A 12,050-nucleotide genomic window follows, 5' to 3' on the forward strand; every position below is an offset into this window, starting at 1 on the left:
AGTTCCCTCAATCTTCCTCCGGAAGCCACACCTTATTTCATTGTCCTCTCTAATGTACCAGTACTCTCTGCAAATAATGTTGAACACTGGGAGTGGCTAAAGGATAAAGCTTTACACATGCTAAATACCAGAACTGGGTTGGGTGATTCCCTATTTCGAGAATGTAAATTGGTTTGCAGAGTTCCAAGGGGAGGGCATAATCAGAAACACTTTAGAGGAGATTGTGTGGTGCTTAGCTTTGGGCCCCAACTCTTGTACAATCAATCTTGGAAAGGGCAGGCACAAGGATTCTAAGTGAAGATATTATTCACATCTTGCCCTTGGGTTTTTTCTATCGGGCTTCTTTACCACCCATTACAGCTAGGGATAGTGCAAGAAATATTGCTCAGGTTCGAGGTCCCTATGATTATGTAGTCCTGGCATTAAAAAGATTTGAACTCCTCTCCACATTGGAGGATATTGATTGACTGCAATCTGCTGAAGAGTGTAATATGACTCTTCAGGTACCATCTACTCCGCGAGGGGGGGATGGGGCTCCTGTATGCAAGAAGCCAGGTAACACACCCCTAGTACCGTTAGCAGGCGAGGGGCTGAGGAAATGGGGGGCAGGTAGAGAAGGGATATGGGTAGGGTTAATGACAGGGGTCCACCTGACAATTCTATGCAGGAAGCAGCTGGTGTTGCTGGGATGGTGACTGATTTTTGTGACCAATTAGGCCATGGTAATAATCTCTGTGATGCGATAGGTGTCAAGTTAGTCTCCTGGAACATTGCAGGGCTTTCTCCAAAAATAATTTTGCAGATTGGTCTAAATTTGTTGAGCAGGTTGACATATTATGTTTTCAAGAAACATCGGCTACCGATGCAGTTTTTCGCCAAGGCTATTTAAACTTTGCCAGAGCTGCGGAAAAAGGACAGCGTGGCAGACCCAAGGGTGGATTGACCACTTGGGTCAGACAGACTGAGCAGTTCTCAGCTCAGGAGCTCTATATTGATTCCAGGGACATTCTAATAGTAAGGCTATCAAGAGTAACTGTTCCTGATATTTTACTCATTAATGTCTATTCTCGAGGCTTGCAAGGGGAGAATGCTTCCCCTACTGTTACCTCTTTAGATTTGTTTTTATTAGATCACAGAGCTGGTAATGATGTCATAATAGCTGGTGATTTTAATTGTACGTTTGAACATCTGGACATTCATGATGTTAATCTTGGCACTGAGGAGGATGCTGAATGGTCCATCCCCCAGTTAGACGTTCCCGCTATTTAAAAATGGTCAAGTGCAGCTCTCCAATTAAAAGTATTCTGTTTGGAGCATAAGATAAGGGCTGCCAATGGAAGAACCAAGTCAGATAAATTAGTTTCCAATACTTTTAACAACGGTTTACGTACCAGCAGAAGTGACTTTTTTCTGCTAAATAAGGAGCTCTGGTGTAACCTTGCAGACATGGAGGTCTATGAAAGACCGGAGAGTGACCATAATCCCCTTATGCTCTCTGTATTAAGTTCAACGTCAGTATGTGGAGCTAGTTTCACTCCACGTACTGATTTTGTTGAGGCTAGACTGACCAATGACACTAGACTGGTCAAGTGGGCAAATGTTTTCCAACACGAACAGCATTTGGTTGAAATGAAAAGCCTGTTAGTTAATGCCATCTGCAAGCTACAGACCTGTGTCACGCAGGGGGAGTTGAATGTTAACATTGAACAGGTCCACGAGGAATTGTTTTTAAAGCTCAAAAGTTATTTTATTAAGAGAAGCAAGAATCCCGGCAGTCATATTGATCATAAAGCAGCAGCCTGGTATGACACTTCATGCCGCCAGGCATATAGAAATCTTGCTGCAGCAATTAGATCCAAGGACAGGGCTGAAATTTGCACGGCTAGGTCCAACTACAAGAGTGCTCAGTACTATGCCAAAAGGGCCTGGGATGAAGAGCATTGGGGGGATTTGCTGGAAGCATTCCTAGGGAGGAATATGTGTGCGTTTTGGCAATTGGTGAGATGGGGTAGCGGTGTTTCTAATAATGTCCCCCATAACTATGTGGAGCCCGACAGGTGGGTCTCCCATTTTACAGCACAGTTCTCAAGTGCAGAGTCTAATCCAGAATTCCAAGTCATTCCACCTCCGGATATTAATCTACACTTTACTAAGCATGAGGTGGAAATTGCACTTCAGGCAGTGCCAAGAGGAAGGGCTCAGGGGCACGACTGTATCCCCGCCGATCTCTTCCTCCATGATTTATCAAACTGGGCGCAATATATTCAGCTCTTAGCAAACATAGTGGCTAGTGGTGCACCAATGCCAAGTACGTGGGCAAGAGCGAAAATTTATAAAAAAGGGGATCGTAAAATTCCAGGGAACTATAGGCCCATCAGCCTACTAGATGGCATACAAAAGGTCCTGGCAAGAATGATTTCAAATAGACTTCAGTCCTGGCTGGAGGCATCCAACATCCTGTCCCACCTACAGGCAGGCTTTCGGTATTGTACAAGTACCATAGACCAGGTGTTCAGATTTATACTTGTCTACTGGCACACTGTGGTAATAGGGGGAGGCATCTTATATGCTGCCTTTGTCGACTTGAAGATGGCTTTCGACCTCGTTCCCTGAACCAAGATGTGGTGCTGTTTTTTGCAGCTAGGCATGCCACCTGAGATCCTGGTTCTTTTGGTCAAGCTACATACTACAACCTACGCGCAGGTGAGATGGGGTGTACAGGGAAGCCTCACCCAAAAGTTTCCAATAGAGAAGGGGGTTAGGCAGGGGTGTGTACTAGCCCCAACGCTCTTCCCGCTATATATAAATGGGGTGGTGAGTTACTTCAAGGACTTCCCTACCGACGCACCTTCCATAGCGGGGAGTAGGATCCCCCCACTCATGTTTGCCGACAACACCCTCATCCTTTCTAAAACTAGAAAGGGCCTTCAAAGAGCCCTTTCTAGATTTGAGGAGTTTTGTGAGGACCATGAACTAATTGTCAATGTGGACAAAACCAAGTACATGGTCCTGCACAAACGTAAGTTGACTGTCGGCAGAGTTGAAATGAAGGACGGGGCATTGGAACAAACCAATATCTTTTCCTACCTAGGGGTTCATATTGATTGTAATATGAGTTGGAAACCCCAAGTAGAACTCCTCACAGTTAAGCATGCCCATTTGTCAGGTGTATTGATTAAAGAACCGGTTCTGCGAAGGAGGCACTACAGGTCCAAAGCAGGCTCTGCCCAGAAGTTCTGGCCAACCCTAGCCACTTCACAACCATGAAGCAGAATATTGCTTAAACTAGCGTGTTCTGAGAAGGGAATCCCCCTCTCACACATAGAAAAACACTTTAGGGCGTGTGTACACATAGTCTGAATTACACACCCACTAGTTTTAATTACACACACATAATTTTAATCCGTCCTGAAGAGATCCAGCATACTCATAAGGCACTGGCTGAAACATGTTGACCTACCAAGGATGTGGGAGGTCGTAACTCACCTCTAACATCCCACAGCCTTATTTTTAACCGCTGACGGTGACCCAGGTATTAAAGTCTAATTCACCTTCGGGTACTGGGACCCCCGCCAAGCCGTTTTAATCCAATTTTCATAACACTCTTCACCGCACACACAGCGACATACCTGCTCCGCTGTAATCAGGCGTCGAAGCACACCCGGGACACGCTAGGTGTCACTGGGTGGGCCCGATGATGAAGCATGCCACCAACTAGGTTGGTGGGTGAGGGCTTCATGAGCACACTCACAAGGTGCCACTACCCCCTGACAAAACATACTTGAGTCCTTTGAACTAAAATTAATTATTTTGGTTAAATAAAACCCCCTCTTACTCAGCTAGTCTCCTTTTGATTAACCTCATATAAACTCGGGGATTTGGACTAGCTATCTGGTCCTCTCTCTCCCTCTTGATACACGATAGGATTTTATCTACATCATTGGAAGAGCCGTAGTGGTTGCTGTCGCTAAGTTCTTTGGATGGGCATGGGTTATTCGTTTGAAATCTATTAGCCCATGTTAGATGATAAGACTGTTTTGTACTTGTTCTTTGCACTATGCACTTTATATTATTTACACTGCTTTTCAAATGTAGTACTGGTAGTATTCCTGGATCGCTGCATGATGAAACTAAATATGTTAAACAGTTTATATATTGGGGTTCTCCTTTGTTTTTACATGATTTTAATGTGGTATCTGTATATTTATATCCATTTTGATAAATTGTTTAATTTGTAGAAATTGCTGAATAATTGTTATGTATTGAATTTTAAGAGCCTTTTTATTCTCACCGCTCATGTGTCATGCATCAACTTTTGTGATTTTTAATAGAAATAATGTTTTTTGAACTGAACTGGTATTCATCATGCATGGTTTTCATCTGATTAAATGGTTTAGGGCAGATTTTTAATGTTCCATCCATCATCCATGTTTGACATTGGCTTAGTTTTATTAAGTTATCTGCGGTAGCGAATACAATAATGCGTTTTTCATTATTGAGGTTGTCATGTGGTAGGAAGTGTTCTTCATTATGTCTGGTGGTTGTGTTTGAGAATCTGGATATCTTGGTATCTTGTACGAGCAGGAGAAGTATCATTGGTGGCTTTTTCAGTTTGTGCTATTAAGCATTTTATGATTGGTATAGCTGGTAGCTATTCTATGATGTGTTTAGGGAGGATATCTTTTAGTATTTTAGTAGTGTGCTATTGGGGACTAGTGCTTGTCTCTCTTAAATTTTGTAGTACGTGCCTTACTTACATTTCTGTTACCTTTGGGGGTAATTATGTTCACTCACATTAATACCAACTTAATTTTTATTTGTAGCCCCACATTACGAGCATTAGAGTAATATGTTGTATATTTCCAATTAACATTTTCGGTGCTTATAATTTCATGTATGTAAGTGTTGCCCTATTTAGAGAGTAACTGTTCCAGTTTCTGTGATGTATCTTTCTCTTTCTGTTATTAAATCTGAAAATAATTTAATAATATAATTAATAAAGGTTTAATATTTATAATTTACATTTGAAATGTACACACAAAAGTAGGCAATGGTTTTCTATTTTATACTTGCATTTGCATTATTGATACTCATTGCAGTCCCTTTTCTTCTTTTTTCTGTTGGAGGTTTTATAATGTGAATCAGGTGACTCCTTTCCTGTTGAGGCAAAAAAAAGTTGTTTTAGTTTTATTTTAAACATTTCTTTCTTGGTAATTAGTAGAGATTGAGGGCTTTTAGTTTTGGTTTTTGCTTTTAAGGTTAACGTGATATTTAGAACTATTATACATTTACTTCCTTTTTATGTGCCTTTTTCCGGGTACTTAGTTGCTGGAGTTTGTTGGTGGATTTGTAGTTTGTTGATTGCAGTTTTTTATTCATTGCTGAAGTTTATGAATGTTTTGTCAGTTAATTATAATTTAATTTTTTTATGTTCATTTATTTGTAAGTTTATTTAATTAAATTACTTGATTACTTTAGAGGGTAGTTGTAACTTTTCTTCCAACTTCTGTTTTCTGATTTTCTGTAGGAAATCCGTCAGAATATTGTTGTCTTGCAGCTTTCATAGTTTTTGGTCTAGTAAGTGATAATATTTTGCACTAATTTTAAATTATTATTTTAATTGATTATATATTTGTAAGTTTGATTTACAGTTGTTTTTATTGGTTAGTGCTCATTTGGTTTGAATTTTTTCTCAGTTATTGCCTTTTATGGTGGACGCTAATAAGTGTTCATTTTATAATGTTCCATATAGATTTCAGTTATTTTGTTTTTTAGTGTTATTTTGGGTGTATGGTTTATGTTTTAATATTAATTTATTTTTCTTTACTGTTTATATTTCATCAGTTATTATAAGTATTTTTAGATCAATCATAATTTGATTTATTGACATGTAATAATTTTTTTGTGTTTAACGTTTAGTGATATAAAATTATTATAATATTGTTAGATTACATACAAATGATTTTTGAGTTTATTTTTTATTTTTGTTTAACACAAAATACTGTTATTGGCTTTCTATTGAGCCATATTAATGTAGTCGATGTTATGTATTTTGATACTTTTGTCATTTTATTTGTTTATTCAAAGGTAGCAATATTTTTGTTTCCAATATTTGTGTTATTGATAGAAGTAAAAATTGATATTTTTAACTGCAATAATTTGGTGATCGATATTTGTGTATTTAGTAGATAATTATAGGACAGCAATTTTTTTAAACAATATTTAATTTCTGATATGTTTGGGATTTAATATTGTTTACATCAGTATTATGACATTGTTCCTTCCCGCCAACAAAAAGAAATACTTATTTGGCTCCTGTGCTCCTGTCCCTTCTGCACCTTTGCTACTGCTTCAGCATTCGTTTCTCGGATCCAATCACTCTTCAACGGCAGTAATGAGTACATGATGGCAGTACCTAACACTTACCTTGTTTCAGACAGCAGGGTATTATGTCCTGTTTAACTTGCTCATCTTTTGGTGACTTATTGACCATCAATCCCCTTAGTAAGTTTGCACTATGTGACCCATTAATTTACACGACCTATTAGGCTCTCAGCACTGCCACCCCACTATAGTCCAATTCAGTATTTTCTTGCCCCTGGTCCGTGCCCTTGCAGTGTTGTGTGCCCCAGGTATAGTTTTGTGTATTTTGTAAGAGCAGGTAGTCTGACAGCACTATGGTTTTAGGCACAGTGTGTGTAAAACCCTGAGATTTCAAGAGACTAAGAGAAGATCTCAGAGTCAAATGGGATGTGGTGGTCATTCTGAGTGCAGTTCTATGTCAACAGCGCCCAAACTCCACTGTGCCACTTAGTCTTCAATCACAAACAATGGGGACGCTTCCGGTTGAGTCCCTGTTTACTTGTTGATGATGGGTTTTGTTCTCAGCTGAGATCGGAATTCTTCTTCATCCAGCGTCAGGCTTTTATTGGGATCCCTGAAGCCAGGCCTACTTGGTCACCTCCAGGACAAAAGAAATGAAAGACAGATACAGTCAAGTAAACAACATGGTTAGTTGCCACATTCAAATGTAAGACATATGAAGTACCGATTCCTGATTATCCACAAAAATTATTTACTTAAGGAGCGAACTCAAATGCTAGAAATGGCAGTTGTGTTTTTGAAACCCATTACTGTGGAGAACTGAATGATACCAAACCCATCAGGATGTTACGGCCTGGGTTAGCTAGGTTTGTGGTAAAAAACAACATGTGTGGGCAGAAATGAAAAAAAATGTGCATTATTTCTGCAGTAAGCAGAAAATGTCCCTGTCACAAAAATGTCAATTGCCTTTGCAGTTTGTCTGTGCTGGAGACTCTGCCAAGTCACAATCTGTGACCTGGTAGCCTCCAGCATCACTAAACTTTGGAAGAGGAGGGTGTTTAGTGCACATAGTGCAGATTGCAATTTAAAACCTCTCTTCTCTCTCACACACCAGACAACCTATTTCCCCCACAGTCCACAGGGCAGAAAAGTGGGTGGGGGCACAGGGGCAGGAGGGGATGGTAGCCTGAAGAATCTTCTAGGTGAGGAAGAAAGAGCTAAATAAATTACAGCAGGAAGGTTCCTCAGGGGTCGTGGGGGAGCAGAGGAGGAAGCAGATAAGTCACAAGGAAGCAGGAGAGTAGAGATAGAGGAAACTTGGGGGTGTCAAAGGAAATAAAAGACAGCAGTTGTTGGGAGACAAGGACAGACATGGAGGGAGAGGAGTCAGGTGAGGGGCATGGGACATGGGGGACAGGTCCCAGGTGAAGCATGGTCCACAAGCGGCAGGCTGCTATTGGGAGGAGTGGGCACAATAAAATGAGTGCAAAGAGACGAGTTGATGCACATACCAGCAGATTCCGGTCTCTCTGGCACTTACCTTGGGGCACAGGCTTTTTGCACAGGAAGAGGTCCTGCACACCTGCAAGGCAATTGGTGTTTCCAGGCAAGGTTGGGGCCCAGGTCCTTTAGTTATCTGGCGGCCAAGATTTTGAATTGTTTGCCGCCAAACTTGAGAGCAGAACCAATGGAAAAGACCTCATAAAGGATTTAAAACCTGGCTATTCAGGACTCCAACATGCATTGCTTAAATTCTGCTCAGGCGTGGTCTCTTCTCGGTCAGTTATGGAAAATGAAACCCCTTTTTTTATCCCTATTTCTGTAAGATAAGATCTATAGCGGGGGGACATACCATTGGGTGTAACCATGCACTTTATAAATGGCGAAAAAAATAACAGAGGAAAATAACACACCTCGACTACCTGCTAGCCTGTTGCTCACCCTCCTTTTTTGGCGCAGCGGTAGCACACACTATAAAAATAAAAAAGGGTCAGTCTATTCTTTAAATTACATTTTGTCAGAGGGAATGTATGAAAAAATAGGGTGATTTTTATACAAGTGTTGATTTTGCAATGTTTTTGCAAATAGAAAGATCACAAAATCCTGGGGGTTTGAAATAAAACAACACCAAAAAAACATGCGATATACTAAACAGACCCTTATAAGGGAATGGAGTTCCAAAAGTGCTTATGAAGAAACAATACTAATTCTATGAATCTTCGTAAATCCCAGGACTTTAAAGATGAAGGACCTGATTTAGATCTTGGTGGATGGGATACTCCGCCACAAGCTTTACGGATATCCCATCTGCTGTATTACAAGTGCATTATATCCTATGGTACTTGTAATACGATGGACGAGATATCTTTACATTTGTGACGGAGTATCGCATCCGTCAACATCTAAATTAGACCCGAAAATAGCATAATGAAAACAAAAGGTTTTATTTAGACAATAGAAGATGGGATACTCTGTCACAAACATATATAACGGATATCCTGCCTGCTCTATCACAAGTTCCATAGAGTATAATGTACTTGTAATATGAGGGACGGACTATCTGTCACTTTTGTGATGGAGTATCCCCTTCGCTAAAGTATAAATCAAGCCCTAAATGTCACTTCAATAGTAAATGCTTTGTAATATAATGCTATCTTTCCACTGTTCACAGGTAAGGAATTTGAAGGTTCAACAGTTCCCTAGAAGGCAGCAGTAGAACGTGTCCCATAATAAAAAAAACAAAGGGAAGGCAAGAAGATTGTGTCTTCCTCTCCAAATCCCAAACCACTTTCTGCCCGCCTTGCCTTTAAAGTGCAACACCTTTGGTACCTTGGTGATTAACACTGTGGACAAGAAGTGGGAATGGGAGGATTCACGTCACCTTCCCATCCTCTTGGTCACGAAATACAGGTGAGTGTTGTGACACACAGCGCTTGCACCAATGCAGATCGCCATGTGGATCTCTCATTGGCTAGACACACCCGGAAAGTGAGATTCAGGAAGTAAATGAACAGTGAAAGAACACCCTGAGCGGGGGGTTTGTTATTTTGAACACTGATTTGTCTTTCGATTTTAGATTTTTTAAATCTTTATAATTTTTGGCATTTATACCTTTTGTAAATAATAATGGCTGCATAACTTTTTGATATATTTTTGCAAGCAAGCTCTTTTGCGCATGTGTATGTAAGGATTTGCGGCAGAGGCAGCAAGGTCTTTCAGTAGGTGGCACCAACAACAAACGTTATTTTAGTGCCACATTTAGGGGCATATTACCAACAACTAGCGATAATTTTTGTCTCTAACTTGTTTAGAGACAAAAGTTATCGCCGCACATCGGCGATTTTTATCGCAGATAAACCTTGCTATTAACAAGGTTTATCGCAAATGCGATAAAAAACGGCCGAAATGCATGAATATCGCTGAAAAGTCAGCGATATTCATGCATTATCGAGCAAATGCTCTTAGCCATGTTATCCACCTCCCATTGGATAACATGGCTAAGAACTGCTCAGGGCAGGTGTTAGCTTTTGGAGATATTCCCGCTTAGCGCGAATATCTCCAAAAGTTGGTAATAGGAGACAGCGATGTTAGCGACTGTTTTCAGTCTCGAACATCTTGGCACGCCCACTTTGCATCTCATTAGTGATAAATATCACTGACATGCAAAGTGGGGCCCGAGATGGTCGCTATCTCCTACTAGCTGTCGCTAACTGGTGTTAGCGACAGCTTGGTAATAGGGAGATAATTTTATCTCCGCTTTCTTGGCTTTTAAAACCAAAAAAGCGGAGATAAACCCCCTTGATAATATGCCCCTATGTTTTTCCACCACCCGTCTCCTTTATGTGCATACACAGTGCACTACGCTCTTTGAAGTAAACGCACACCCCAAAATGCATTAAACAACGCAAGTAAGCCTTAATTTATAAAGGGAAAAAAGAACACTCCAGCGGCGGACTGTTTATGCTGAACCTCAATCTCCAGTCACAGTAAGTAAAGTGTCCTGTGCACAAACCTTCTGGCACCTGCCACTGTTATCCACATCAGAAGAATTTTGACTTTTTGATGTTTAGGGAGATCATATTTGCAATGAATGATATGGTACTATCTCGTCCAATGTAACATCCTCCGCATTCAGTACTTTCAGCGGATTAAAGGACTACCACCACAAGTACCAATGGGCATTATCAGACCCCATACTTGATACCGTATTAGGTGTTCAAATGTGCATGACTCGCGGACTGGTTTGACACATTTGAACATTTTATATAGTACAATATCATTCATTGCAAATAAGATCTATCTAAACATAATTTTGAGCCCTGATGAAGTTCCTGTTTGTACGGAACTAAATGCGTTAGCGGGATTTTAACTTTTATACTGATTTATGCTAATGATTTGATATTCAAACTGGATATAGCCTTTTTCCTGGTGTACCTTCCTATAGTCAATTAATTTATAAAGGGGATAACAACAGGGGTAAAAAGTTCCTCCCAAATCCATTTTTAAAAACATTGGGTCAAATGGTCCATTTTGCAGCAACTTTTCGTCTATATTCACTGAAAAGCCATAGGTTCTGAAGGCAAAGACATGGTAAATAAGCCTGGACTTCCTCAGGGGTGTTGAGGATCACCCTCACCAAGAAAACCATGACCAATTAGTGGCAAACAGTGAGTTTTCAGCAAAATGGGAATGATTTGGAATTTGGCCACAAGGGTACTCTGTTGCATCTGTGAAGGAGTGCCCTCTCTCCCAAACACTCAGTCCTTCCACCTGATTTATAAGCTCTCCTGAGGCGGAAGCCGGGAGCCACATTTGGATATATTTTAAAACTTGCTTATTTGCACTATTGTGATTTTAATACTTGTGTGCTTACTTGCTGTTGTTTACTGCTGCTCGTTCGGTCTTGGGGTTACCTGCACAGCGGTCCCAGCGCTGTTGCAGGGAGGGTCACTACAGCGCCGCCATCACCCTCGAGACGATAGGCCACGCCCCCACAATAAGCCACGCCCTATTTCTCTACCAATAAAAATGCCTACTACTTGGAAGCGCAGCGGGCGCGCCGGCAGCACGCCGAAGGCGGGCCTAAGGCAAGCCCGTCTGCGCCCGTCCGCGACCAGACCGCGGCGAGCGCAGCCCACTCTGCTCAACTCACCATAATCCATGGAGCTTCCCCCTCACTATATTCTCGGGAGACTCTGCTCAACCTGAGTGAGTATGCGTATGAAGGACACCTTTCCTCTGCTGACACTGCTCTCCCATTGAATGACTTTGCGATCAGGGGTTTGCTAGCGGGCGGACTTCTTAACGTAAGATCACTGCCGAAGCATGCTGCTGAAATTCAACTATTAGTAGAAACTTACCAGTTAGATGCTCTTTTTTTGTACCGAGACGTGGGCCCACTCTGATTGTGAAATCGAACTTGACTGGGCGTGTCCGCAGGATTATAAAATCCTGCTTCTACCCAGACCCAAAGGTCGGGGGGGTGGGGTGGGAATTATTTATAGAGCCTCCTGGCACGTTAACATCCTAGATATGGACCCGGTTGTTGGGACCGAGCTCCTCGGCCTCTCAATTAACAGTCATTTAGGAGCTACTTTTACGTATTTATCTGTTATCGCCCACCGGGGGCCTTCAGGGCCCAGCATCAACAATCGTTACTTACTTCTCTCTCCAATATGGCGACCTCTCACAATAAGCTAATTATCCTAGGGGACTTTAACTTATGG

The sequence above is a fragment of the Lissotriton vulgaris genome, chromosome 6, assembly GCF_964263255.1.
Source record: "Lissotriton vulgaris chromosome 6, aLisVul1.2, whole genome shotgun sequence".
NCBI lineage: Eukaryota > Metazoa > Chordata > Amphibia > Caudata > Salamandridae > Lissotriton > Lissotriton vulgaris.